The sequence below is a fragment of the Anastrepha ludens genome, chromosome 2 (assembly GCF_028408465.1).
Source record: "Anastrepha ludens isolate Willacy chromosome 2, idAnaLude1.1, whole genome shotgun sequence".
NCBI lineage: Eukaryota > Metazoa > Arthropoda > Insecta > Diptera > Tephritidae > Anastrepha > Anastrepha ludens.
The window spans coordinates 153,034,124-153,042,589 of NC_071498.1; positions in this window are offsets into that span (position 1 = coordinate 153,034,124).

The following is an 8,466-nucleotide window of genomic DNA, read 5'->3' on the forward strand; positions in this document are numbered from 1 at the left end:
TTGTTGGCAGCGGACCATGGTTAAGTCCACACGTCAGGAACAATACAGGCTGCAAAGAAGTGTATGTTTATGCATCACGGGTGTCATGAGTACAACCTCTGGCGATGTCCTAAATGCTATGCTTGATTGTTCTCCTTGGATCTTAAGATACAACAGGAAACAATAAAAACCATATGTGGACTCCATAAATATGGTTTTCGGCACGAAGACGGAACTGTGAGAGAAAACCTTTATGGTGCTCTCTGAGCAGTATCTACCTAAGGACGATTTTATACCCACAGTTTCATATGGAAAAAAATTTGATGTCAAATAAGGCAATCAAGAGTGCATTCAAAAAAATTTATTTACATATATTTTCTTTACCGCGCCCATAAATGAAATAAGTTCTGTAGCCGGATGGTACTCAAACGATAGTAATAAGTGTCACTACGCTATGGGGCAATTGGCAACTGTTTTCCAAACGGAAGTTTTTGCCATCCTGAAAGCAGCCGAATGGATAATCGAGATGGAGCGAGAAACAGATTGGAGTCAGGCTGCACCAAAGGCTCTAGAGAACGCAAAGCAAACCTCAAAGGTTGTTTGTTCAAGAATGTAAGAAGAACCTTAATTCTGTTGCAAGACGGCATAAGCTTTTACTTATATGGATTCCAGGGCACCGCGGTGTTCAAGGAGATGAGATTGGCGATGAATTGGCCACCTTCGGATCAGACAAAGGCCAGATCCAATAATCTGAACCAGTTCTGCAAGAATCATGAAGTGGATCACCGATTATGTATGAAATTTACATAATGAGCGATGGCCCAGTCTACAGGGTCCGGCACTCGAAGATAACCAATTAGAAAAGCCACAAATTTAGTTTGGAAAATTGCTTTTATTCAATTCAAAGTCAAAGATTAAAAAAAAAATCTTTTTGCTGCAATTTTTTTCAGTAATCAGTAAAAAAACATTTTTCCTGTTTTTTTTTCAGTAATCAGTAAAAAAATATTTGTGCTGGAATTTTTTTGCAGTAATCAGAAAACAAAATATTTTTACTGCAACTTTTTCCAGTATTCAGTAAAAAAATTTTAGTAAACATTTATCAGTTATCAGTTAAAAAAATATATCTACTGCTTTTTTACTCCTACTGCTAAGTGCCCATCTCTGGTAACAGAACTTATGACACGACTAAGTAATATATTGTCAAGCCACTCAGGTCTAGCTGGAATTCTTGTTCGAAATAGCCTATAAAAATATGTTTTATCCAAATAATAGTCAACAGGACTTGTTAGACTCAGATTGAGTGTGATCGAACATGCACAATCAGCATGAGGGGCAACGGAAGCTTTAAGCGAAACTGGAAACTAGGCCTTTCCGGCTCCCCCTATTTATTCACTTCCATCACATTCACATCCGATTTAATCGTACATATATATATATATATATAATTGGCGCGTACACCCTTTTTGGGTGTTTGGCCAAGCTCCTCCTCCTATCTGTGGTGTGCGTGTTGATGTAGTTCCACAAATGGAGGGATCTACAGTTTCCGACTTCGAACGGCAGTTATTTCCGACTTTTTCATGGCAGAAATACACTCAGAGGTTTGCCATTGCCTGCCGAGGGATCCGACCATTTTCATAATAAGTTTTAATAATTTTACAACGTTTTTCTGTCGTGTAAAATTGTGCATCTGTTTACTTGACAAATGCCAGAGATGACATAAAAACAAGGTACCATCTAGGAAGATTTCACTGCTGACATCTTAACATCGCTTTCGAAAGACCCTCTGTAAGCATCGTTAAATTTTTTTAGCACCCGAAAAAGTTTTATTTACATTTCACGAATTAGGCCCAGTGCCGGCTTGGTGTACATACTCGTACATACATCTGCACATATTGAAGATATTATTTGTTGCAAATTATTTAATGAATAAGCCCTTTGTTGGCAAAACACGTTCGTGGACTTAATTAAACTCATTAAAATTCTGCTTTAGACAACATAGTAGCACGCAAAAAATAGTAGTTACTAAATTTTATAATAAATTCATTAGCATGCAGTCAAACCTGTACGAACGAGACTTGAAGGGAGCGGAACATTTGTGTATTTTGTTTTTAGCTTAGGGACGATTTTTATTTAAAACTGTATGCATTTGTTAAACAATATATTTTAGAATTGAAAGCAATCTTTCTCATTTGAAGAGGCTTTGAACGATATAAAGGAATGACTTATTTAAAGGAATTTTGCTGGCATATGCTAAATCCCAGAGGTTGGTTTGAACTTTTTCTAAAGAGCTTAAGTTAAGAAATGATCGGCCAAAGTTTGGCCGTTCTCTAGATATAACCAAACAATCAACAGTACCCAATAATTAGGTTGAAAAGAGGAGAATTCGCTTAGCCTTGACAGGCCCCTGTCTGTATATTTTTAGGCTATAAATTCCGGCATGACAAAAACGACTCACTGCCTGTGGTTGGTTGATATTCTTTGCTTGTAGTTGATGTGTAATGCGAGTGCTCTCGTTCTGCTGCTTATTTTAATATACGAGTTTGCATTTCAAGCTATTCTCTTGCTAGAGATGGAGAGTACGCCGAATGATTTGGGAATCTAAAACTCTCAATTAACACAATTCAATGAACGTTGAAACAGATGAGCGATAAGTTGGACTCTTACTTATAAAGTTAAGGAACAAGTGAGAGTTATGGTAACAAGAGGATAGAGGTTTGAAAGATTAAAAGGACTTGAAAATTACCTTAAAAAATAATTTTTTGCTTACTCCGACCATACTCGTTAATGTTTGACTGTAAAGCCAAGTATGTGTGTAAATACATTAGGGCGGATGCATAAAACACAACTAAATCGGTGTGTCTTCTAAAACCTCATATTGTCGATAAGAGACATCAGAGTTCAAAATCAGCTACGGAGATCAATTCAAAGAGTCTCACAATGGCTATCTACTTTTCGCTTTTGAAATGTCTACATTACGGCTTTGAAACTAAAAAGATTAATACATTCTGTCAAAAAAATATTGGAAATCGTTCATTTAAGAAGCGCGCGTTACACATACTGTCAATTAGGTTGTTTTTGGCATTCAATTATATCAATCAACCGCACGTGTACTCTGCGATTTTCACTATGGATACAAATATCGAAAAAAAAATTATTTGTCTTAAATTCTTCTTCGTTAAGAATGTTGCAGAAAGCCTATGGCGAGTGTGCTTTATCAAAAACACGAGTCTCCGAGTGTTATAAGACTTTTGCAGAGGGTCGAGAAGTCGTGGAAGATTTGCCCCCATCTGTTAGCCCATCAACGTCTTCAACGGATGAAGACGCCGACAACGAGGTAGCTCGTGAATTGGGAATGAATTGGAACCCAAAGTTTATCCAGCGCAGCATAGATGAGACGTGGGTATATGAGTTTGACATGCAAACCAGTCAACAGGCGACTGAATAGCGCCATCCACATGAGCCGAAACCTAAAAAAAGTCGGTCAAAAGTGAAAGTCATGCTATTCGTTTGCCTTGATTATTATGGTGTTGTGTACTCAGAATTCGTTCCAAATGGTTCTACGGTAAATAAAGTATATTATTTGGAAGTTTGAGAAAGAATATGCGTAGGAAACGGCCCAAGTTGTGGAAAGAAAACTCGTGGATCTTGCACTATGATAACGCACCGTCTCACAAGGCTCATATTGTGAACACTTTTTTGACCAAAAACTCGACAAATATCATCGAACAACCACCGTGTTCACCGAATTTAGCATAATGTGACTTTTTCCTTTTCCCAAAACTTAAATTGCAACTCCGCGGACGCCGCTTTGAGTCGATAGAGGCCATTAAGGAGAATTCGCTGAAGGAGCTGAAAAAGATCTCTGGACTAATCGTTGGCATTTGGCGTTGGGGTATTGCTTTGAATGGAGCCTATTTTGAAAGCGACAAAATAAAGTTTGATGATTGAACAATTAGTTTGCGATTTATTGAACAATTCCCGGTACTTTTTGACGTGATAACGTCTTATAATTCGATTTAACAGGCTGCACGCACGAAAAAATGTGTCGTTACCTTGCTCATTAGTGTTACCTTGCTCTTTAGTGTTACCTTGCTCATATGTAGTTACCTTGCTCATTAGTGTTACCTTGCTCTTTAGTGTTACCTTGCTCATATGTAGTTACCTTGCTCTTTAGTGTTACCCTGCTCATTAGTGTTACCTTGCTCTTTAGTGTTACCTTGCTCATTAGTGTAACCTTGCTCATTAGTGTTACCTTGCTCATTTGTCGTTACCTTGCTCATTGCATTGCATGAACTGCAAGCGAAAGCGCGGAACGAACGACAAAGCAAACAAAGTAAACGAACGGCAACGTTCGACATCTTGCTCTCTCCTACTTAAGTGAGCGTATATATGTACCTACATATATAAATTCACGTATTTGTATTTGCATATGCCTTCTTATTGATTATTATTAATTTGATTCACTTGAAGAATTTAAAATAAAACCAAGTTTGTTAATAATACCTGTTGTTTTAATGTTATAATTATTAATTTTTTTATTATATATGAAGGAAAAAATGTATTTTAATATTTACCATATACCTTATAAGATATGTTGTCTATACTAATATTATAAAGAGGAAAACTTTGTTTGTTTGTAATGAATAGGCTCAAAACTACTGGACCGATTTTAAAAATTCTTTCACCATTCGAAAGCTACATCATCCACAAGTAACATGGATTATATTTTATTTTGGAAATAGGGCTCGAGATATAGGTCAAAACGTGGACCCGGGTAACCTTCGGATGTGTATGTACAATATGGGTATCAAATGGAAGCTGTTGGTAAATGCTTTAGTCCAGAGTATTTTTCATGCCGCTCCGTGACTGGGGTCTCGAGATAGAGACCAAAACGTGGACCCTAGAATGTGTTTGTACAATATGGATATCAAATTGAAGCTGTTGGTGAATGCTTTAGTACAGAGTATTTTTCATGCCGCTCCGTGACTGGGGTCTCGAGATATAGAACAAAACGTGCACCCGGGTAACCTTTGGTTGTGTATGTACAATATGGGTATCAAATGAAAGCTGTTGATAAATGCTTTAATACGGGGTAATTTTCATACCTATTGATGACTAGGGTCTGGAAATATATGCCAAAACGTGGACCCGCCGTGTCTTTGCACCGAATTAAACCAAACTTACACACATTGTTAAGGAGGTATTGAAGATGGTTTCCGTATAGTTTGGATACCTATTGGTAGATAGGGTCTCGAGATATAGGTCAAAACGTGGATCCGGGTAACCTTCGGATGTGTATGTACAATATGTGTATCAAATGGAAGCTGTTGGTGAATGCTTTAGTTCAGAGTATTTCCATCCGCTCCGTGACTAGGGTCTCGAGATAGAGACCAAAACGTGGAACCTAGAATGTGTTTGAACAATATGGATATCAAATGAAAGCTGTTGATAAGTGCTTTAATACGGGGTAATTTTCATACCTATTGATGACTAGGGTCTCGAAATATATGCCAAAACGTGGACCCGCCGTGTCTTTGAACCGAATTAAACCAAACTTACACACATTGTTAAGTAGGTATTGAAGATGATTTACGTATCGTTTGAATACCTATTGGTAGATAGGGTCTCGAGATATAGGTCAAAACGTGGACACGGGTAACCTTCGGTCGTGTATGTACAATATGGGTATCAAATGAAAGCTGTTGATAAGTGCTTTAATACGGGGTAATTTTCATACCTATTGATGACTAGGGTCTCGAAATATATGGCAAAACGTGGACCCGCCGTGTCTTTGCACCGAATTAAACCAAACTTACGCACATTGTTAAGTAGGTATTGAAGATGATTTACGTATCGTTTGAATACCTATTGGTAGATAGGGTCTCGAGATATAGGTCAAAACGTGGACCCGGGTAACCTTCGGATGTGTATGTACAATATGGGTATCAAATGAAAGCTGTTGGTGAATGCTTTATGTTATGTTATGTTATGTTATGTTATGTTATGTTATGTTATGTTATGTTATGTTATGTTATGTTGTGTTGTGTTGTGTTGTGTTGTGTTGTGTTGTGTTGTGTTGTGTTGTGTTGTGTTGTGTTGTGTTGTGTTGTGTTGTGTTGTGTTGTGTTGTGTTGTGTTGTGTTGTGTTGTGTTGTGTTGTGTTGTGTTGTGTTGTGTTGTGTTGTGTTGTGTTGTGTTGTGTTGTGTTGTGTTGTGTTGTGTTGTGTTGTGTTGTGTTGTGTTGTGTTGTGTTGTGTTGTGTTGTGTTGTGTTGTGTTGTGTTGTGTTGTGTTGTGTTGTGTTGTGTTGTGTTGTGTTGTGTTGTGTTGTGTTATGTTATGTTATATTATGTTATGTTAATGTTAACTCATTCTCTATATCCATACTAAATATCTATCAAACAAATAAAATTAAAATTTTCTTTTGAAAAATGCAACCATTCAATCAGTATTTTCTTATGACGTTATCACGTTAAACTATCGTCAGTAAACCGACTTTACAGACAACCTCTTTTTGACAGAATGTGTTCTCTAACCCACGCGAGACTCTCAAGTCAAAACTTAATCTGGAGATGCACTTTTTGCATTGTGCCTACTCTATCTCACCGTATTGTAGACGAAATATTATATTTAAGCTTTAGTATTAGTAATCTATTTGAGTTGTACTTTAATTGATAAATCAATGAGTAAATAAAAAATGCAAAAAAAAAAAGGGTTTTTAGTGTTATTTTTCGTCAAACCATCGTTTTAAATAAACTGCCTAGGTTATTTCCATTATAACTGCCAAGTTTTTTTTGCACAACTTATTTTTAAGCGCCAAACTATCCGAAAGTGCGAGGGGAGTAATAAAAATAAACATTTGTGCAAATCTCACCCAGCTGGCTGTGGCGTCACCCTTATGTGTAAAATTTATAAACAGCTTTAATTGTGGAGTCATTGTACTGCGATTTGAAGGGCGCGTCAATGTAACCTGAGATAATTTTTCGTGCCTACGCCAACCTAATGTACAAATGTATGTATGTATATATGAATGAATATATAAGGGAATTGTGATTGCAAGTGAGCAAATATTTATGATTCGATTTATTATTTTCAGTTATCATCGTAATTTTACGTACCCTATAACTGGAAATTATGGCTACAAGAAAGTGTCATTCGAATTTCTAGTATGCACTTGTACTCGGCGGCTGCCGTAGCGAATGGGTTGGTGCGTGACTACCATTCGGAATTCAGAGAGAACGTAGGTTCGAATCTCGGTGAAACACCAAAATGAGGAAAATACTTTTCTAATAGTCGCCCCTCGGCAGGCAATGGCAAACCTCCGAGTGTATTTCTGCCATGAAAAAGCTCCTCATAAAAATATCTGCCGTTCGGAGTCGGCTTGAAACTGTAGGTCCCTCCATTTGTGGAACAACATCAAGACGCACACCACAAATACGAGGAGGAGCTCGACCAAACACCCAAAAAAGTTGTACGCGTCAATTATATAGTATATATACAGGGTGCGGCACTCGAAATGTAACCAACTTTAGACTGCTTGCGCAGCTGATGCACGGGCATCACCCGTCTGTTAGTTGGCTAAATGACAGTACAGAGTATCAGCGATTGTTCGTGAGCGCGAGCACCTTAAAGTGAGTAAAGTTTTTATTTATCGCACCATTACTCGTTACCTCGTTACAATGACACTGGTAGCATCGCGAAACGTCATGGAGGTGGTCATTAAAAGACTGCAACGTCACGTGAAATGGTTTAAAGTGCCAATCAAATGGCGAAAGAACTGAAAATGTCTGACCGTAGCAACCGCCGCATACTGAAAAATTATCTCTAATTTAACCGTTACAAGATCAAACTAGATCTCTCACCAAAGCAGCAACAAGTCAGACTTGAGATACGAAAAAAATTTTCCAATTGAGCAATTCGTAAACCCCCAAAACCTACTAACTTACTTAGGTGGCCATAACAACCCGTTACCGAGTTACGGCCGACCTCAATAGCTTTCTCCGGGCGCCTTCTCCAATTCTGTACACGAAGCGGGCATAGGGTTTCCTCCACCAGGTCTTTCCACCGGAGTAATGGTCTTCCTCTGCGTCGGCTCCCTTGGACTTCGCCCTCGAACACCTTCTTTGCTGGAGCTTCTCCATCCATACGCACGACATGCCCTAGCCAACGCAGGCGTTGGATGGCGATGCGTTGAGCTACGTCAATGTCGGCGTAGAGCTCATACAGCTCGTGGTTCATTCTTGAACGGTAGCCTTCGCCAACGCGCACAGGACCGAAGATCTTACGAAGAACTTTTTTCTCGAACACCCCAAGAGCGGCTGCATCGCTTTGTGACACTACCCATATTAGCAAGAGTGATTCTCCGTTTGATCTTCAGGCTGATAAAACTCCCAAAACGATAGGGCTTATTTGACCGATCGTTTATCCGAGAATTTGAGGCATCGATTGGCCACCAGGAGGCAGCACCCGCCATAGGTAATGGTTTGGG